This window comes from Ailuropoda melanoleuca, chromosome 6 (assembly GCF_002007445.2).
Source record: "Ailuropoda melanoleuca isolate Jingjing chromosome 6, ASM200744v2, whole genome shotgun sequence".
Taxonomy (NCBI): Eukaryota; Metazoa; Chordata; class Mammalia; order Carnivora; family Ursidae; genus Ailuropoda; species Ailuropoda melanoleuca.
This window is the reverse complement of record NC_048223.1, coordinates 98,143,281-98,165,687: the sequence shown is the minus strand read 5'-3', so window position 1 is coordinate 98,165,687 and position 22,407 is coordinate 98,143,281. Positions and strand designations below refer to the sequence as shown.

General features: G+C 40.1%; 1 long non-coding RNA gene and 1 other non-coding gene across 2 annotated transcripts; both read left to right on the top strand.

Annotated features, from left to right (window-relative positions):
* Nucleotides 1-2,213: 2,213 nt before the first annotated feature.
* LOC117802868 lies at nucleotides 2,214-2,302 on the top strand. The gene has a single exon (XR_004626382.1). It is a non-coding gene; the product is annotated as a small nucleolar RNA SNORD88 (small nucleolar RNA).
* Nucleotides 2,303-3,661: 1,359 nt separating this feature from the next.
* LOC117802727 lies at nucleotides 3,662-21,107 on the top strand. Its single transcript, XR_004626225.1, has 3 exons — nucleotides 3,662-4,347; nucleotides 5,065-5,122; nucleotides 20,971-21,107. It is a non-coding gene; the product is annotated as an uncharacterized LOC117802727 (long non-coding RNA).
* Nucleotides 21,108-22,407: the final 1,300 nt, after the last annotated feature.

Here is a 22,407-nt window from a genome sequence, read left to right as displayed (position 1 = left end):
TTTGGAGGTTCCCTGCTGGAGTGCCTTCTGACTACAACTCCTGTGACATGCAGAATGACCAATCACCCTAAGTTGCCTGGGACTGAGGGATTCCTGAGACTCAGGACTTTTGGGAGAGTTAACAGGGAGAGTTCCAAGCAAACTCGAACAAGCTGGTCATCCTATATGGGCAACATTCTATTTCCCCAGTTACTGCTCCTTCTACAGCTACAGATTTTCTAATCATCCACACCACACAGACTCTCTTGGTTGGAGCCCCATTTCCCTTCTGGGAAGTCCTGTTGGACAAGAGTCAAAAGAGCTCCAGGCCAGCTCTTTCTCTTATGTGGTACACATCTGGTGCACAAGAAACACTCGAACATCATTTGCTCTGACAAACTATGGGAGTCATAGCTGATCTCAATATAGCAAGCAACTCTCCTTTACTCCTCTGCCCAAACTTCTCACTGGCCTATTTCATCTACCCTGGGATTTCTCAGATGGGGGTTGGGCACTATTGTACTTCTGAAAACCCAAGGGACACATATCAAGCTCCCTGAGTAGTGGCATTGAAGCCCCACTCAGTAGACTTAAAGGGGCCTAAGGAAGCATAACAATAAGCAACATAAAATCCTCCTCGTGAAATCACCTCTTTTATAATCTTCTTCTAAGCCTTGAAACTGGTGAAAAGCTCCAATAATTGAAAAGCCAGTTTTTGGACTGTGGTTACCAAATATAGGGAGAAAAACTGCCCAAGGGCCCCAGATGCTGCTGCACTCTAAAATCTGCTGCCACGTTTGCACCAAGGATCAAGCTTTCCACGGGCTGCTCCGACCAGTGACTTGAGTGCAGCACAGATAAGGCAAGCTCCTTCCTAGGAGGACTCCTCTGATGCCAATTTTGGTTTGAGCATTCCCAACAGCCCTGCCAAATCTTCCTTAGACTGTACAGCAGTCTAGGACACTTCCACCAACCTCTCTCCACCTCCTTCACTGCGTCTGACTTCCATCAGTCTGATGGCTCTCCCAACCTTCCCTGGCTCCCTCCCCATTCTCTTTCACAAGTATTTCTTCTAATAAAATTCTTGCACATTTAATGTCATCTTAACAACTCATTTTTAGAGGGCCCAGACTAACATGATGATATTTCCTTTGAAAACAAGCATCTTGTCAGGACCTCATTTGGTGTTCATAGTTGTTGTATTATAATGCAGCAGGCAACACTTCCGGTTCCATATCCACTTATGCTACTAATCCTAGGATGAATGAATGATATGGTAAGAGGGAACACCAGGGAAAACTATGGGATTTTACTTTACAGTTCTTGTTGTTCAATCCACTTTAGGTTTTGTCAAAATATAGGTCTAATTTGTATGAGCATAAAGCTGAAATTTTGGTAAGAATTATCATAGTGGGTGCTCAATGTGTGAGTGGGGACATTGTATATGCAAATCTGTTTGAGTGGGCAACTGGCCTGGTGCCAGGACTTGGATGAAAGGGTTGTTACATGCTACCTTGGAATTTCAAAGCAACCTCAACCCCAATATCAGCATTTTCCTTTACTCCTTTACATTTTCTTCCTCCCCAATCCCTTCTCATTTTTCTCTTCTATCTTTTCACTATATTTCTTATAGTGCCACTGCTTGAGAGGTTGCTAAAAAGCAATAGTGGAAGTAGAATACAGAAATAGAATAGAGAAGCCTTCATTTTGCTTTTATCTGAACCTGATAAGTTATTTAAAGCTGTACCCCAAAGAAGGCAGAATAAAAGTAGCTTTTTATACTTGTTCTCCAGAATTTCAAGTGTCCCAAAACCTACTCTCCTCTTTTTTTTTTAAAGAAAAACTTCTGATCGTAGTATTTTTTTTACACAAAAGAATGTGAAAAACATCAATACCAAAACTGTATTTTGATAATATCCTGACAAAAAACAAAACAAAAAAACAACCAATGCTTTTCAAGCAAAAGAATTCCCCTCTGTAATTTGTATCAAGGACTGTCAATTGTCAAAATGTGACAACATGCCTTTGTCTTCATTATAATAGCAGGCAATTAGGAAGGTTTACTGTGGTCAATTTGTTCATTTCCCTATCTTAAAAAGAACTGTAGCAGATACGGAAAATAAAGAGAAGAGAGAAGAAACTAAAATAATTAAACGATCACTCTTCAAACATTATCATTCTTCATTCTGATGTATTTTTTTCTACGCATAATTTGTTTTTACAAAAATATTACCTTGCCACCATGGTCTCTAGCACTGGGCTCTGACCTACCCTGAGGATGGGGTGTCCCTGGGACTCCGACACCTAGGGATCTGAGAGGTCCTGTTCTATGCAGGTGCTGGGGGGTGTGGCTATTTCCCCACCCGAAGGCCTCTGTGAAAAACAAAAAAACAAAAACAAAAAACAGAAAAAAGAAAAAATGACCTGAGGGGCTATTCGCACTTTTTTATTTGAGAGCTGGTTATAGCTAACGCTGAATTAAGATCGAAGCATTGGTTCCTCAGTCATATTCTAAAGGAACGGAAACCAGGAGAAACAGCTGATTTCGTGGAAAGTCCCAAGATAATAGCTGTCAGGCCTTTATTATGGCTGGAGACTATTCGTCAATGATGACAGGCCTCGAGCCGTCTGAGCAGTCTTGACTTTACAAGTGCCTGACAGGAGTTAAAATGTTTCCCAGCGCCCAACAGTCAGTGCCAGTTTCCTCAGCTAACCGGCGGTCGAGGGCAGCAAGAACCCTCCATGAGCAGAGTCAAGGGGCAGGAGACCAAGTGAAAGCACAAGACATTGGGTTAGCGAAGGTGACCCTGGCACACGGTCCGGCCTTGTGTCCACCGCAAAGACCACGGTGGCTGCTGCTTGGTCCTACTCCATGGGCAACAATGCTGAGCTGAAGGTGAACGCCCTTGCAGAGTGTCCTGCCAGGATGCAAGCACCAGGGATTTGAGGTTTTTCGAAATGGAAGCATTACCGAGGAAATTTAAAGCACTGTCTCCACAGACAAACTGAGGAGTTAGGCCAGCTCCAATACGAGCTGTATTATCTTAGACAATCACTCGCCCTCTCCTAGCCCTAATTTCCCCGTAATGGAAACTATACCATTTCTTCCTCCTGGACCTGTTGTGAAGAGAGAACTTAAATGGCACGGCAATGCTGGTGTTGCGTACAACACGACACGTAAAACCCGTTACGAAAAAGTGGTGGTAAATAAGACCCTCAAACCTTCCCCGCCACCGCCTGCGTCTCTACCGGACCCGCTTCCGGAGCCCCTTCACCTCAGCCCAACGCAAATCCCTCCGCGCTTGCGTCACTTCCGGAAGACTCAGGTCGCGACTCCTCGAAATACCCGGATGTGACTACCATGGCTGCCATCAGTGAGGGACCGCAGTAGAGATCGAGTGAAGAGCTGCCCGGAAAGCGCTCAGAGTTGGGGCTTCAAGGAGGCCTGTCAAAGGACAAAAGATGAGATTACTGGGCGGCAGGGTGCCCCAAACGTCCTAGGAACTGCGCCTCCGCGCTTCCTGTTAGCTTGCCGCCAAGTTTTTCTAGAGGAGTAGCTCCTTTTGGCAGGGTGGGGCCTCGCTTCTTTCTTGGGCCTTCCTTGTGTGCGGGGCTTTTGGTTTCTGTCACTCGGCTTAGCCCTGGAGTTGGCGCGGGCAATGCGAGCCCTGGCAGTGCGGGCGCTTGCCGAGGAGGAAGGGGCGGGGCAGAGCCTAGGACGGAGAGAGGTGGGGCGCTGTGGGAAATTTGGGGCAGCAGAGTTTTGGAGCGCCCCACTAAGTGCAGGCAGCCTCGAGCTGCTGCCCGCATTAGAGTCTCGTTTCTGTCGTTTTGGCTGACGTGCACCTTGCCGTGGGGCTCTCACATTTGGCCATAGGGCTCTTCCCTGCTGACCCAGCTATGCTCAGCATTAGACTTTGATCCTCAGATAATATCCAGGATGTGTATAGTGAAGTATGCGATTGGTTTAAAAGTCCCAAACATAAGCAAACTAATAATGTTAGCTTTAAGTTTCAGAATTAATAGGGCAACTATACATGTTGATTATTGGGTTGGTTTTCTTTAAAGTTTTAAATTTGGATAACATGTTACTGCTTGTGAGATTTTTTAAAACAAATGCATTCTTAAAATAACTGTTATGAGAAAATATGCTAATGTTTAAAATACTTAGAAAATTGTTGCACTTTGCTACTGTGCAATTGTCACGATGAAACACGAAGACACCAGAATTGTACCTCATGATAAGACTTTAATTGTGAGAGGCTTCTGCAAATACAGTAATTCTAAATATAGATATATTTATTTCAAGTTAATTCTCTTTGCAGAGTGGCCTATAGGTATTTGTCTTCAGGTGAAACAGGAACAAATGTGAGTTGATTGGTTAACATTTCCTAATAGTTAGAACGACTTTTTAAGTGCTTAACTGTGTATCTGTTGCATTCAGAATCTCAGTTGAAACCATTTTTATTTGTCTGAAATATGTAATGAACTCATAATGTAAAATATACATATAGACTGTTATTTTTATTTAAAAAAATACAGAAACTAATATGTAAAGTTGACCCTATAAGCACGGTGTGCTAAAATTTGGATTTTCACTTAAACTCCCAAAATTAAAAGAGCTGACCAGAAAGACTTAAAAAAGAAATGTAGACATTTACCCCTTCTCTAAACATGCCATTGTTTGAACAGAAAACAAAATGACATTGGAAAGCCCCTGGGATTTACTTTTACAGTTATACTGTATGCAAGGCACTGAGTTGCTAATGGATGAGAAGGTGCTTTACAACATGTAAAGTAATATACTGATCATGAACAGTTAGTACTCTCACTTCTGACCAAATCATGTCTCCTTATGGTACATTTTAACCTCCAAAACTTGTGGTTCTTGTACAAGTATTAATATACATGATTGTAATCGTATTTTATAGAAAACAAAAATAAATTAACTGTTTACATTTTGAATATTTTTTCTTGTTTATTTGTTTCAGATTGTATTTATGCATTTGTACACAGTAGAGTCCTTAGTAACTTGATAATCATAGTTGGTGTCAATTCTTATTTTTTGTATGGTTTTTATTGCAGGTAGGTCTACTGGGTTCTTGGCACAGTACCATATGGACCTGGACAAAGCATTGTTAAGGTGGAAATTTTTATTGTATTAATCAGCTCAAACATTTGACCAGTCTATTTATTTTCCAGTATTTTAATCAATAACTAGATGTGGGCTTCATATAGTGAGCAATGTTTGTAGGATAGTAGGTCACTTTAAATTTCCTACCAAATGTAAAGTTTGATCTCAAATAGTTAAGTTTTACAGAGCACTAACTATATGCCAAACTCTGTGTTAAGTCCTATATATACATTATCTTGCTTAATACAGTATCATGAGTTAGGTCTGTTAAACTCCTTTTTTTACAGATGGAGAAGCTGAGGCAAAGAGGGATTAAGTTCCTTGTCCATGGTTCCAAAACTAGAGCCATATTCTAGAGGCTTTCTTGCCATATATTTGAAGACTTTTGTAGAAGAATAAGAATAGAAGTTAGAACCTGGACTCTGGTACTACCTACCCTGCTTTGTACATCAGGGCAAGTCATTTAACCTCTCTGAATTTCATTTTCCTCTCCTACAAGAAATGAACACTTTCAACTATTACATTTTACTGAATCTTGAATCATCAAGAATCCTTAAGAGTGCTTTCACCATTGTCTTGCATATTTTCTTCCAAGCCTCTGACACTGTTCCATGAGTTTTGATGCACATGCGCAGTCAGTGACATCCTTCCCTTGAGTGCAGCCTGGTCTGACCACATTGTAAGATGTGGCTGATTTCACAGTGTCAAAATGTAAAATAATGTCCATCTTGGAATTGATAACATATAGTATGTGATCTCTGAGCTCCTTTCAACCCCAATTCTATGACATTTGTGACTATCTAACTTATTGCTGGTTTATGTCTTTTTTAATGTGAATGATTCAAGATAAAACAAGCTTCTTGGTAGTGTAAAAGTTGGAACCATTCCTGTCTTTTTTATTTCTAAATCTTCAGTACCCAGAACAATGCCTGGCATGTAGTAAATGCTCAGTAAATATCTGCTGAATGAATTCAGCAAATCTTCATTTTGCATTACAAATACAACTTCTTAAAAAATTGTGTTTGACTTGAATTTGACATAAAACAGAATAGTATCAACACTACAAAAATATTTTGCTAACATTTTTTGCATTCAGGAGTGTATTGTTACAAAACAGTCATCTTTGTTTCCAAACATCTTTTCTGTGTTATTATTTGTCATCGAGTGTGTGGTACATTTTGTTCCTTGAAGAGGTATAGTAAAAATTGAAATGCTGGCATAGACTTTTTAACAAGGCATCAAACTTTTTTTTTTAACTAGCAAAAGTATAGGAACACTGATTAATATGCAGAGATTTTCATTTTAACAAAAGTTGGGAAAATGTTATTTGATATCTTTATTAAATTTTTATGTGTATTCTGGAGGTGATTAAACATGCCATCCTTCCAAATTTACAAATAATATTAAATATGTCTGAGTTATCAATGATGAAAATAAACTATAATTGAAAGATATTTTGAAACTCCGTGAATGGACAGAAAACTGTTCAAGTTTTGGGGTGGCTAAGTGTAAGATAATGTAACTAAAGAGATTATCCCAACTATATTTATAGTATGTCTGATGAGGTCTGTACTTTAAGGGGAAACAGTAATTATTATAGAGTTCTAGACTGTTTTCTGGTGATAATCAGCTACGTGTTCTGCCGTGGCCAGAAAAGCTAACAACATTTGAAGTATCATCCAAAAGGATTTGGGAAAATCAACAAAAAATATCTTACCCTGAAGCAACAGAATGGTCTATCTAAACATGAAGGTGTAGGCAGTTATTTTATATTCATGATAGAACTAGAATGTTCAAAATCCTTTTAATCCTTAAATATGACTATAGATATTATTTTCCTCACATAATTCTGAAAAGGCTATATGCCTATATACCAACTTTTAAAGACTAAAATACATAGCCGCTAAAATTTCTGCCACTAAATAAAGCTCTGTATCACATTACAGCATATTATTATTGAATGAACATTAATCACTAACTTCTCTGAATTTCCACTCTTAGTTTGCTTTTCTCAGGGCATCTTTTCATAGAAAACACAATTTTTATTCTTTATAAGTCACAGCTTGTGCAATAATGAGGAGGGAGTAGTGTTCACTTCTCTTAGTACTTACTCCCTTGCACAGGCTGTGTAAATGTATCCTTTCCCAAAGCCCCAAACTCAAAGGAGAATAAGGCCAAGGGCCCACAAGACATTATGAGTTCAGATGAAATAATTCATTTTATGAGGTTTTTACAGAAGTTTATGTGTATTGATTAAAGGCTTATTCCTGTACAGTTTTGGAGAAGTGAAGGAGTGATATTTATCACTAAATTTGGAACAAATATGTTCATTGAGTTCAATAGCTAAAGAATTTTTTTAAAGTACCTAGTGGTAGTGCTTTGTACCACCTCAAAAAACTTTTTCTTTAAAACTTCTACTGGGGCGTCTGGGTGGCACAGCGGTTAAGCGTCTGCCTTCGGCTCAGGGCGTGATCCCAGCGTTATGGGATCGAGCCCCACATCAGGCTCTTCCGCTATGAGCCTGCTTTTTCCTCTCCCACTTCCCCTGCTTGTGTTCCCTCTCTCCCTGGCTGTCTCTCTCTGTCGAATAAATAAATAAAATCTTTAAAAAAAAATAAAATAAAACTTCTATTTTCACATCTTTTTTTCTCCATCTTTTTGTTTCCCTATAAATAAATCACAGTAAACCCCCTCCCCCTTCCTGGTCTGTTAGCCTCCCCCACCCCCCACCAGTTGTAACTTCATATGACTTCATCTAGGATAAAATCCTAGGATACATTCATTTTGTTTTGTATACTTTTTCCACATGTTTAAGAATTTATATCAAGTATGTATGATTTGGAAAATCCGAGATTTGGGTAAAACAAATATAAATCAAAATAATAAAATCAGAAGGGAATGGAATACTTGAAAGTAAACCAGAAACAAAGTTTTAAAACCTTCTCTGGTTATTTACCTACAGCAAAAGTGAATTTGTAAGTATCACATTTAAACTCTAGGGCAAGTAGATCCCTCAAGTTTTTAGAAAAGGAATACAAATGCAATGTTGCTAATTCATTATTGTTGGTAGTTTGGTATGTTGAAGGTAAAGGATTTTACAAGTTCACTTAGCAACCTTATTCAAATCCTGTTTTTTTCCCTTTGAGGTCTCAACCATGACTTCTTTTAATAGACGTTGTTTAGAAGTGTTATGCTGCAAGTTGGTGAAGAAATATTGTATCTCCTTTCTAATATTTATTTTTAAATCTTTTTTTTTTGGAGGAGGGTAGGGGGATGGGGTAACTGGGTGATGGACATTAAGGAGGGTATGTGTTGTAATGAGCACTGGATATTAAATAAGACCGATGAATCACAGACCTGTACCCCTGAAACAAACAATACATTATATGTCAAAAAAAAGTCATTTTTTAAAAAAGTAATCTCTACACTCATCACAGGGCTTGAACTCACGACCCCAAGATCAAGAGGCAGATGCTCCACTGACTGACCCAGCCAGGTGCCCCAGAAAATCATTCTTTATAGTCAGAACTTAAAGGCCTGATGACCCATTTTCATAGGTAGAAAATTCTTTTTATGCTCTGCCTTCTAATTTGGTGACTGTGCGAAGTCTCTTGTTTAACAAATAACATTTATGAATGCATGCCTACACAGGGTTGAGAGACAGACATGAAAAGATCACTACACTTTGCTACAACCCTGGAAATACCTATATGAGAGTGACATTTGAACACATAAGCACGTGGAAGGATGACCTGTACTGTGACGAAAGTATGTACATGGTAGAGGAAGACACAGGTGATCTTTCTGAGGTCTGGAGAGCATGTTAAAAGGGGGAGAGGACCTGCATAGAACTGTGATACTTAGGATAGCCATGCTCCTTTGAGGAAGCACTCTAAATAATTTGGTGGCTGTGTTTCTTAACAGGGACAGTATTAACATAGGATAGGACAGTTTATCACTATACTGGACTCCTAAGCGATATGAAATATTTAGCATCCTTGGCTGTATGGTCTTTTCTCACCAACCAGCCTCAGTTTGCATCATGAGGAGCAGTTGGCTTCCTCGCTTTTCAGTTCTGGCCTTTATGCATGTTCACACAGTCAGACTGCATCGCTTTCCGATGCTTTCCATCCATGTGTGTCATTCTCATTCGTTGCATACATTCTCCAATGACTTTGGTACCTGACTTACAGTTTCTCTCCCCCTTCCCCGAGTCCCACCTTTAAGCCAAGGTTACATAAAATTCCATGTGGGTAACCCAGCCGATATCCTGGTCTCTTGATTGCTTGAACTTCTCAAATCAGTGACCTGCACCTTTTCCATAAAGCCACCCACTCCCTGGACCTTGTCATCACTTACGTCAACTTCACCCTTAAAAGCTTAAAATAAACTCTTCTACTTTCTGCCCATTTTCCCAGCTTCCTAACTGAATGACTTCCAGTGCATCTATACTTCAAGAACTCCAGGCCTTTGACTGTGTTACTCTGTCTCCCCCATCAGTTTCTTCCCCTTTTCGCTTCACATCACTTCAACCACTGCACTCTTGCACTCTTTCCTTTTGTTAAACCTGTTCAAGAAAACCCAACCGTAGGTCAGAAATGATGATAGTAGCTAACATACATGTGTGCCTATTACATTCCAAACACTTCTCTAAGTTGACCCGGATTGTCTCCTTTAATCTTCATAATAGCCCTTTAAGATAGGCATTATCATTATTTTCATTTTGAAGATGAGGAAACTAAAACACAGTTTCTGTCTACTAAGTAGTATCTCTAGAATATGAACCCAAGCAGTTTGCCCCCAGAAACTGCGCTTTTCATGACCACTTTAGACTACCTTCCAAACCAGCTGTCTTCTGTGCTGCCATTCTTGGACTGCTGAGCTGTTCTAGAGCAGAGTGGGTTTGGCTAGATGGAGAGTGTTGAAAGTACTAACCTTAGCCCTTGGTTCAGTAACTACCCCTCAGGGTAAGTTTCAAGCCAAGCGGGGAGCATAGAGGGAAGTAGCAGTGATTAGGTATTTAATGCCCTCAGCTACTTCTGAGTGTCTTTAGCCAGAGGGAGGGGAAAACTAAAGAGATCCATCAGTTTGGGAGTTGGACATGACATGTCACCTCTGCTTGATGACCAGGTAACTACTGAACTTGAGAGACTGGGCTTAGCTTTATCTGCAATGGAGTAGACAGGAGAGAGTCCTCCATCAGTTTTTGTTGGGGGGGGAATAGTCACTCTCATCAGTTTTTCCTCTGGATTTCTTTCTCTAGATGTCCCTCTTTTTGTCATGGATTTGTTGACCCTGACATTATCACTTTAAGTGACAGGATAAAGCTCTTGAGAGCTGATTGCTCCAGTTAATGGGCTTACCTGTGTAGCCTTCTAACTAGTTATTTTAGGGCTTTGGTTTTGACGGTGATTTTTGGTTCCCTGTACAAAAAAACCTTGCCTCTTGCCATCCTTAGGTTCTTGAAAGGCAAACTTTTATTTTCTATGTATTTAAAATAATACCAATGACTTCTTACCTTTAATATTAAATACACCATAATTTATGTATGTATTACATACAGAAATTTTATCTTCACCACAATTCTGAATCGGAATCTTATTTACTCAGTTTCAAGAGAGAAGGCAGCCTCTAGTGAGGTAGGGATTTTTCTTAGAAACCCCTTTCTGCTTCAAAGACTTTTGGAGAAAAACCACACATCGGAGAACATTAAATCCACTCTGGCCATTTAATGATGAGTAAAAACAGATAAAACCCCTTCCATGACTTTGCCTGGCAATTCTTCCCTGTTTCCCATTCTCCACAGGAGCTATTTTAAACTTCTGCTCACCCAAGACCTTCCCTGTTGTGTCTACCAACCCGTGTACTCCTTCACTCAACAGATTATTTTACTTCTCATTTTCTCAGAGAAAATAGAAACCATAAGATGGAATCTTTCTCAAATTAGTATCACCAAACCTTCAAACTTACTTGATTGGTACCCATTCTTTTTCCTTCCTTCCTTTTGCAATGAAGAGGTAGCCCTCTTCTGATGCAAGGCTCTGGATCCTTTCCCAGTCCTGCTTCCTAGTACCTCTGTCCCTTTACCTATCTGGGGCTCCTTTGCATTGGCATTTAGGTAGTTTCAAGTCTTTTCTAACCTTCCTATAGGAACTCCTCATTCTCCATTCTGTTTCTTATGTCTTTACAGATATGGTTTATGAAAGAGTTGTCTCTATCCACTGTTCCTTACTTTGTATTTGTATTATTCCCAACCAACTGCAGTATTTTACCCCAACTGAAATTATCAGTTTTAAAGTTCTCTAACTACCACTCTGTTTCTAAATCCACTATGCACTTTTCAGACCTTATCTGACTTGACCTTTCTTCAACAATGTTAAACAGCTTAACAATAACCCACAACCCTCCAACCAACTATGACTTTTCTTCAACAAATGACAGTTGAACCACTCTCTTTTCTTGAAATCTTCTCTTCCTTGGCTTCTGTGACACCATTGTTTTCCTGGTATCAAATAACTTACCTCTCCAGCCATTCCTTCTCAGTGTCTTTAAGGGCATCTATTCATTCATTCTCGTTGTCTTACTCATATATTTATTAAGCATCTGTTACATGCCAGGCACTGTACCAGGTGCTGGTGACAGAATCTGACATAAACTCTGGAGTCTTTCTCCAGAAAAATGCACTCCCAAACATATACCAGAATTTAGCATATATTTTCAAGGGTTTCATGATCACTAAATACCTTTTTATCATTGTATAGTAAGAGACCTTGCTTTGGAACTTCCAATTTCCTTAGTAGAAGCTTTTACAAAAACATTAAAAAACAAAACAACCTGATTAAATTTTTAAAATTTAATCAGAAAATGAAAACGAAGGCAGTTTTTCCCAGAAGAAAGATTTTGTAACTATTGGATATCTCCTCTAAGATGTTAGGATTAAACCAGTTCCTCCAACCTAACATTTGTGGACAAACTGTTTCCCTGCCCTCCAACCCCCCACTCCTATATGCCTTGATTGGTGTTACAAGAATAAAATCCAGGAAAGAGTCTTAACTCATCCTTGAAAAGGAGAAAATGAAGTGATAGAGCTGGCATTACTTTGAAATTAGATTGAATAGGATTCTAGTTTCTACTAGGGTTCAAATGATGCATAGGATGTCAGCTTCAGACAATGGGGGCAAGCAAGAGGCTAAGTAATTCCTCACTTGATGAAGCTATTTCTAGTGACAAGAAAAGGAAAGGGTGCTGGTGTTGATATCTTGTGGTCACAAGTAATAGGACATTTGCCTTCTGGGCACTATCTTTTTATGCCATCCACAGTCTCCCACCAGCCTCCAAAATGTGTGGGTGCTGAGAAGATAGCTCTGTCTTCTCATTACATGTTTTTAAAGGAAGAATCTTTTAGTCACAGATTCCATAGTGGAGTTCTTTGATCACAGGAAACAACCAGGAAAAACAAACAAATGGTAAGATTCACATTTCTTTTGGGACTATTGTGTATGAGACAAAATGTTTGCCAACATTTTTTTTTCATACAACACATATATTGAGCATCCATTGCTGTGCTCCACTCTGGCCATGTAATGACGAGTAAAAACAGATAAAACCCCTGCTCATAAAGCTGTAGTTTAGTGTAACAGATCACCGTTAACCATATAACTACACAGAAATATAAAAATGCAAGTTTAACGGGTAGTGAAAAGAATTACAAGGTTATCTGAGAGTCTATATAACAAGAGAAGTTGACTATGTTAGCGAAGTCTTAAAGTGATGCTCGGCTGAAGATGAATGTTATGTAGGTGAAGAGGGAAGGAAAGTGTTCCCCAGAAAAGGGGCTGGAATGTGCAAGAATCTCTGATAGGAGAGAACATTCAGGAAAGAGGTAGAAGAAAGGCTGGGTGGCTTCAGGGGAGAGAATGAGGAAGAGATGAGGCTTGAGGTCGCACTTGAGTTTTGAGAGGACTTCCTTGGCTGAGGTTGAAGAAAGGATGAGAGCAGGGCAGAGTGCTGGTGAGAAGATGAGTCACCCAGGTGTGAGATGATGGATGGTGGGGGTGGAAGTGTAAGGGAAGAAGTTGATTTGTATTTGGTGATTCATCTTGAATAAGAATACTGGATTAGATTGGATATATATTTTGTTAATAGTTTAGCAGAAGCTAAATTTTGATTATTCCTTTTGGCAGTGAAATAAGAATTACTGTTTAAAACATATATATATATATATATATATATATGCTTTTAAAAAATTAGGGAAGACCACACTGGGATACAGGTTAGGCCCTCCTTGAAGCTTATTATGTACACTGAATATGAACAACTAAAGCCTCAAATTGGAGAAAATTGAGTCATGGGCCTTTGAGATGCAGCCTCCAGATTGAAAAATATCTCTATAATTTTAAGAATAAAACTATTTATGTATGTATGTGTGTGTGTATGTATTTGAGAGAGAGGGAGAGAGAGTGTGAGGGGAAGTGGGGAGTAGGGAGTGGGAGAAGGAGGAAGTAGGTCCCCCACTGAGCATATTAATACCTTGGGCTCCATCTCAAGACCCTGAGATCCAGACCGGAGCCAAAATCAAGAGCCGAACACTCAACTGACTGAGCCACCTACGTGCGCCAAGAGTAAAACTAATTTTTATAACGAAGTTTGAGATTATTTAGTTTGTTTAGATGGCCTAATAGAACATTCGTTTGTTAATATTTTAAGTGGTTCTTTTATCCCACCCCACCCCTTCTGTAACTGTTCTTATCTGTAATTTAATGTATTTGACTTAAATGCAAATTTAGACTTGATTCCTAAAAGAAAAATACCTGTGGTAAAACTGCAAGGAGAGAGTGTCTATCTTCCTAGCCATTGTCCGTGATAGTGAAGGTTTGTTGCATTTCTCACTTGAGGGCAGCCAGCGAGTGAGATGTACAGTTGCTGTGTACTAATTGCTATAGGACAGCCCTAGATTACAGCACTGGGTCGGGTGGTATAATTAGTGGAATTTTTTGGGGGGGGGGTCCAGCTGCAGGGCAGTTTTCAGGTTTGGTTGCCTCTGCTCTTCGGCCCAATGATGTCATCAAGGACATAGGCTCTTTCCAGCTCTTTCTGCCATCTTTTGTGTTGTATTGCGTGGGAAAGTGTATAATTATGATGTCAACATCAAGCTGGAGCAAGACGCTTCCATAATTCACAACATTCCGCAAATTTATCTGGCTTCTTACAAGCTTTGCACTTTCTCCTCTGAAATGGTCTGTGACACCACTTTTGGGGTTCCTGCTCTGACCCTGCCCATTGCATACTGCCAGGGGTCTCCACAACCTCTTTTTTTGATTATGAACGAATTTATTCGTTGTTGGCTACTTTTAAGGACTTGCCCCAGGTCCTGAAACCCTCCCCGGTAGAATTCTAGACTGAACAGATTCAGTTTATAGCTTTATAAATTCCATTCTCTTCTGCAGTTGTGTGTCTCCCAAGAGGCTTTACATTAAGGCCCTTTTCTTCTTTCCTACCACCCACTGATCACCGATAAGGGTCCCACGCTTTATCCTGGACTCGCATAATTGGCTCAAAGAACCTAGATCAAATATAAATTTCCCCATTGTTCCCATTTTCCCAAGTACCATTTCTTTGAAGGTGTTTTCCTTACCTGTCTCATTGTCTCAGGACTAGAGTCTTTATATTCTTTTTTTTTTAAGATTTTTTTATTTACTAGCGCATGAAAGAGAGAGTGCGCACACACGCGAGAGTGGAAAAGAGCAGGGGCAGAGGAAGGAGAAGCAGACTCTCTGCTGAGCTGGGAGCCTGATTTTGGGGCTCCATTCCAGGACCCTGGGATCATGACCTGAGCCGAAAGCAGACACTTAACTGACTGAGCCACCCAGGTGCCCCTAGAGTCCTTATATTCTATTGTGATTTCTCTCAGGGATTTATCTTAGTTGTTATTTGAAACTAGTATTTAAAAAAGTAAAATTTTTTGAAATTCTAACTCCACTGAGAGGCAAAATGAAGTGGCCTTCCCTCTCTCTGCTCTGGTAAGGCTTATAAAAACAGATTGCTTTGTTTCCTGAATCCCTCCTTGGCTCCCTCAACAATCCTCATCTCCTGGGTATTGCTTCAGGCTTCCTGTGGAAGGAGACTCAGAGAAGCTTTTCTGTTATTACATAAGAACTGTCCGCTCCATCTGCCATCCCCAGATAAAACCATTCTGCCTCCATCTCCACATAACTTCCTTGGCCAGGGCACAACCTCCCCATCATCCATGTTTTACCTCAAAGGAGAATGCAGATGCTGATTTTATCGAACTTTGTGCCTATGCCTCAGATTGGCTGGAATGTTACTCTTTCAACTCTGAGCAACTATGTTTCTTATGAGGAAGGATGACCACTTTGATTTAGCAGGAGACTAAAGGCGACTTAATTGCGAGCAACTACATCCTGAACTTCCAACTGATTAGGTCCAGTTACCTTGGTGGATCAGGTTTCCTGCAGGGATTTAGATCAAACCAACTGACTTCATTTTTGGTGCTGGTAAATGTGTTTCTTTTGCCAGTTGAAGAATCCAAGTGGGCAACTTGCTGATTGGTACCTTCAGAGGAACTGAATAAGATGGTATGCATGATTTTTATTCAGTTTAAAGAAATCCAGAGGTCCAAGTATTAAAGGCCTCACTTCCAGGAGCTTTGCCCTTGATGTAGGACAAAAGTTGGGCCTCCCCTGGCTCAAAGATGCCCCATGGCAAGGAGCCTACAAAGAGGGCTTTGTTCGAGACCACTTCCTTGTAGGATCAGAAAAATCTGTCTGGCAAGTAAGCTTTTCATCTCTGTTCTTCTCGTCCATGTGGATTTCTTATGGCTGCATGGATTCTCAACACCAGTGCTTCTCCCTGTTAATGGGTCCTGAAGATGTGGGCACCCTTTTTAAAAATCAAACATTAATATTCATACAACAAAATGCACAAATTACACCTGTATAACCACCACCACGATCAAGATACAGAATATTAGCATTACCCTAAAAGGGGCCATGTGCCCTTTCCCACTAAATCCTCCACCACCCAAGTCCCTGGCCCAAGCAGCTGTGAGGAGTAACACCCATGAGATGAGGATCTATCAGTGTGGAATAAACCTGTCTTTCCTAGAGTTTTGAACAAATGCAGTTACGGATTTCCCCACTATCCGAAAGCATTCCTATGAAACCTTTCACAAGCCAAAATGGTGTAAAGCAAAGTAGCATTTACCATTAATTTATATGGAAGATGGTTTGTTCCCAGACCCGAAAAGGGATGCATCTTGCTAACAGAGGCACAAAATAAATCAGGATAAAGAACATGCTCACAGACACAGTTCAAAGCTATGGCAGCTTGATGCTGAGATGCTGAGTGTAGTTCCCAGGGAGGAAGCTTGGCGGGGCCACTCTTGCAACTTGGGGTACGGGCTGCCCCTGTAACAGCTTGCTCCAAACAACCACTGAATGCTATTTTTGCTTTACACCTTTTCCATCAAAGTGAATATCCTCTCTGGATTTCTTTTGGTTAGTGACAACAGGTACTCACGTGGGTCTTTCCTAAAAGCATAGTGTAATACGAATTTTCAAAAAGTGGGGAACATGTCTAGAATGTGTTCTCTTTTGGGTCTGGCTTATTGCATTCGGTGTTACGTTTTAGAGGTTCATCCGTGTTGTTTATGTATCTGTAGTTTGTCTCTGTTGCCGAGTATTATTCCACTGTGTGGATGTGCCACAGTTTGTCTATCTATTCACCTATTGATGGGCATTTGGATTGTTTCCGGTTTGGGGCTAGCTTTTGTTTGGGCATATGTTTTCATTTGTTGTGGGTAAACACCTAAGAGCGGAACGGCTGGGTCTGTGGTAAGTGGATCCTTAAATCTATAGTAAACTGCCAAACTGTTTTCCCAGAGTGATCGTGTCGTTTTATATTTCCACCATCAATATCTGAATTCCTGTTACTCCACATTCTCACCAAGATGTAGTCATTTTAAGTATAGCCATTGTAGTGGGTGTGTAGTAGTATCTCATGGTGGTTTTAATTTGCATTTCTTTGATGACTACTGGTGCTGAGGATTTTTTTATGTGCTAATTGGCCATACTTCTTCTTTGGTCTAGTGCACAAATAGTTATGAGCAACTGATTTTACTAGGCAGTGTGACACCTCATCTCCTGGCCCACTTGTATTTCTAGAATGGGTACCAGAGTTGCACTGTTCCTACCCAGCCACACAGCCTCTTGGTGCTGTACCTCCTCCCTTTCTCTAGGTCAGAGATCAATCAACTTATTTTGTAAGGGCCCAATAATCAATATTTTAGGCTTTGTAGGTCATGGCAACTTTGTCACAACTCTTCAGCTTCCACAGTCTTTAGATTGTTTTTCAACCATTTAAAAACGTAAAAATTATTCTTAGCTTGCACACCTAAGCTTGCCAAACACTGCTCTGGATGGTTCCCATGATCTCACCCTGTCTTTAGCGTGCAGTAGACTCACGTAGTTAGAGGAATTTGGGTCCAGCTCCCCCACTTGCTGGTCTGTGTCCTTGGGCATCTCTGTCCCCCTCACTTTTAAAGGAGACTTTCTGGAAGTCCCAAACAATGCTTCCACTTTTATTTTGTTGGCCAAAACTTAGTCACATGGGCATGCCTAACTGGAAGGGGGGCTGGGAGAGTCATCTTGGCTACACGACCATGTGCCCAGTTAAAATTTGGGGTTCTATTACAGAGGCTGAATGGGTTTTGGGGTAAGCAATGCAGTCTGTGCCATACATTCCTGTCCACAGCCCTATCCAGATATTCTCTGAGCCCTAGAACAGGCTCCTGAATTAAACGAGACACGACCCTCAGTCACAGCTACCTGCGTGCTAGTTGCCTTGTGGAGCAATAATGTCTGTTATGTTGAAAAAACAAAAAACAGATTTTCAAGTGCAACGATGTTCAATACAATCAGTGAAAACTGTTAATATGGACAAAAATGTCATCCCCCAAATCTTTAGAATGTTATCATTTCAGATCTCTTTTGTCTTTCTATTTTCTATACTCTTCCAAAATTCTGGATCAGATTCTGCGGTTTCCTCTATTTCTGGGATGACAGTGCTTTGGTGAACAAAATGTCGGCTTAGACTTTTTCTACCCTGCTATTCGGTGAACATTCAAAATAAGTTGGTATGATTATTTTAAATATTTTGTTTTGTTTTTTGGGTTTTTTTTCCTCCTCCCCTAAATGCCTGTCTCCACAGCACCTGAGCTTTTAAAAAATTGATAGTGGTAACGTTTGAGTGGAGGGAGCCTTAGTTGAGGTTTTCATGATAGACCTAATCTTATTCAAGATCTTTGACTCCCCGTCTATTACTTAGATAATACTTAGATACACGGGAAACTCTTCCAAAGTTATAGAAACAGTCATGCAGGAATGGCTTCCACAGAGCACAGTCCTCTTCAAATGCCCACAGAAGGGGCGTCCCAAGAGTTTAGACATACCATATTAAAAATATTAGGGTGGAAATGGGGCCTTAGATTATATGGATTTAAATGGTTAAGGCCTTCTGTTTGGATTAAAATAACATGCTTTTATACTGTCATGGAACAAACAGAACATGTTTTGTTTACAATTTATATACTATGATTTTATCATGTTCCCAACAGTTGGCAAAACTGCCTTGCTTTTGTGGAAACAGTGAGAGCGCATGTTTGTCTGTTGGGATCCCCTCCTCCTAAAGCTGTTTTATGCTGAAAATGTATCCTTTCCATATGGGAAAAACATCACCATCTTCTTGAGGGCTTTATTTGAGGGTGTTATTGTTATGTTAGCCAGAGACCTCTGGGTTTTAATGTAAGTGGTTGGGGTCACCTAGAGTGTCTATAGTTATAGAATGAATTGATTTATTGTGAAGTCCATGTATTACAATTTTTGAATCAATAAACGACCGTTCTTGAAAGCCTGCTGGTTTTTTGTTTGCTGCTAAGCCATACAACATCTTTGGGCACTAAGAATGGGATCCTATTAAAAAGAGACCTGCATGAATACTTTCTATGGCTTTCATCTAGAATCTCTTTGAAGCATGGTGAAGTCTACTTGATCTGAGAAGATTTTTATTATCGGTAAAAAAAAAACAACAAAATGTATTTTTCCTAATTGTAAAAGTAATCCATATTTACTGTAGAAAAAGAACACAAAGTTACAAAGGAAAAAATTAAAATCATCCACAGTCCCACTACCCAGCAATAACTATGTTAAACCCTTTGACAGGGGGCGCCTGGGTGGCTCAGTCGTTAAGCATCTGCCTTCGGCTCAGGGCGTGATCCCGGCGTTCTGGGATCGAGCCCCACATCAGGCTCCTCCACTGGGAGCCTGCTTCTTCCTCTCCCACTCCCCCTGCTTGTGTTCCCTCTCTCACGGCCTGTCTCTCTCTGTCAAATAAATAAATAAAATCTTAAAAAATAAAAAAAAATAAACCCTTTGACAAATATCCTTTGAGATGACCAAATTAAGTTAGTTGCCTTTGAACCAGTTAGACATACCCAGTGGCCTACCCTAAAGTGATTTGTGAATAAGGGAGGGCTTTGAGCCTCTCTGTAATCCAAAGACCCCTTTCACTTGGCACCTCACTGGGAGGAATATCTGTAAAACATGAGTCTTCCTAAATGAACTAATTGCTAATACTGCAGCACATACCCAAACAGTCCTTTATGTATTTCTCAGGACCTTTTGGAGAACCTAGTTTCTAGGATGACACATTATTTTGTGATGCTTTGATAATAGGACCAGTAAAGGTTGTATTTCCTTAAGGGCATGAACAATGTTTCCCTTGGCTGTGTGAAAAAAGGAAGAAAGGTGTGCAGTTGGAGGATATAATCCCATCATCTCAGATTATAAGCCACTTCCCTGGCATCTGAGAACCATGAGGCACCTCTGAGAAAAGCAAAGACAAAATATTTGCTGAGTCACTTTCTTGCTTTCTATGTATTGGGATAGGGGTAGTAGTGGTAGCTGGCTAGGAAGACTTCTGGGGCAATCATCTTTGTATTCCCTCTAGTGCCAGGCACAAAGCCTGAAGCCTCATAGTGCAGTAGCAATTAGTAAAAGTCGCAGTTGTATTAAGAATAATCAAGGTCAAAGAGCACTTGAGGACAACAGCTCACATCACATATGCCACTTAACCATGTAAGAGATCCAGACCTTCTGGATCTCTGGCCCTGTAAATTAATATCTAAGAATGGAGGTAGGTACAGGAAGGATCTGCAGACTGACATGAGGACATGGCTGTAATCTGTGGACACATGCCACCCAGCCCTGCACTTTTGTACTGAGGTGACTTTCTGCGGCAAAAGGATGTCTCTTCTGCTGTCTTGGGAACTTTCTGGAGAAGACATGTATGTACAGTAAAAGTGCTTTGTTCCTGCAGCAGTACACCCTCCTGACTATCTGCATCAAACTGCCTGGAGTGCCTTCTAAAAAGGCAGCCTCCTGATTCCCAGTACAGATTTACTGAATCAGAATCCTCTGGACTAGAGGTTTAAACGATTCTTATGCACCCTGTTGTTTGAGAACATGGGGTTAAGCAGTGTTTTCAAGCTTAATGTGACATAGTAGAGTTAGAAATGTTTACTAAAACAATACTTATTCCTACGAGGGCATTCATATATTCTATTCCATTCTATTCTATTCAGTTTGCTGACTCTGATCCAATAAGTTGATTTCATGACCCACTAATGCTGAATTAGGAAACTGAATTCAATGACTTTTAATGTTTCAACATTAAACATTCTGCAACTGGGAAGAATTGAACAGCATACAGAAAACAGCATACAGAAAAATAAATGTAAATATAAAAAAAAATGTAATCCTCTTTTTCTTTCCTCCTTTCAGATTGTAGCCAACATGAAGATTGTCAAAATTCATGGAAGCCCAACAGATGACATACCTGGGCTTTACTCTCTTGCGAATGAACAATTAAAACTTTGGGCTTCAGTTTTCATCATCTATAATACAAAGGTAATATTCCCCTTTACATTTCTTTTTTCTTTTTTTTTTAAGATTTTTTTTATTTTTATTTATTTGACAGAGATAGAGACAGCCAGAGAGAGAGGGAACACAAGCAGGGGGAGTGGGAGAGGAAGAAGCAGGCTCACAGCGGAGGAGCCTGATGTGGGCATAACGCCAGGATCACGCCCTGAGCCGAAGGCAGATGCTTAACCGCTGTGCCACCCAGGCGCCCCCCCACCCTTTACATTTCTTAAAACTTTTCAGATGAGAGGAGTGCCTAGGTAGCTCAGTCAATTAAGTGTCCGACTCTTGATTGCAGCTCAGGTCATGATCTCATTGTTGTGGGATCAAGCCCCAGATCAGGTTGTGCACTCAGCGAGGAGTCTGCTTGTCCCTCTCCCTCCCACTTGTGTGCTCGCTCTCTCAAATAAATAAATAAATAGATAAATTCTCTTTAACAAGATTAAAACTATGAGGAAGCTCTGTGGACTCTAAATTCATACACTGATCTAGCTAATGTAATGCAATTAATGTAATTATGTCCTTTTGTGTTAATTGTTACTTGAAAATGTTTGGACATGAGGCCACCTCTCTCATAATACCTGTTGCTTTCTGATCATAACTTACACTCTCCTTGATCCCTGGTGGATGGGCTTTAGAGGAAAAGGTGCTGCAAAAATCATGTGAATCTTAATGCAAATATTTGGTTCTTGCACTTACATTCTTAGTTGCTTTCATACAAGAGAAAATGTCCTGAAAAAACACACCTGGGAGAGCAATCTAGATCTTTGGTCTTGAGATATCTTCTTTTTCTTTAAATTTATTTATTTATTTTAGAGAGAGAAAGAGAGCATGGGGGGAGACAGAGGAAGAGAGAATCTTGAGTGGACTCCCTGTTGAGCACAGAGCAAGATGTGGGGCTTGATCTCATAACCCCAAGATCATGACCTGAGCTGAAACCAAGAGTCAGATGCTTAACAACTAAGCTACCCAGGCGCCCCTCTTAGATGTTTTTAAGCCTCATAACCAACACCCCCTGGTCGTTGTTGGGAAAGTGGTAAAATACATCTTCAATAGAGCATTTTTAAAATCATTTCAAAACATTGGAAAATGGTTAAAATATATTGTATTCGTAAAATTTAATACTAACAACTCTTCTAACATATATTTGGATATACTTTAATTTGGATATATTTTAATTTCATGAAAAATATTGTTTTTGATGTTATTGTGGAGTAGAAAGTTATTTAATATACTGATCATGTAAATATGTGTGTAAAGATGCCAAAAGAAATGATTAGTTACACCATTTTGCTTTGT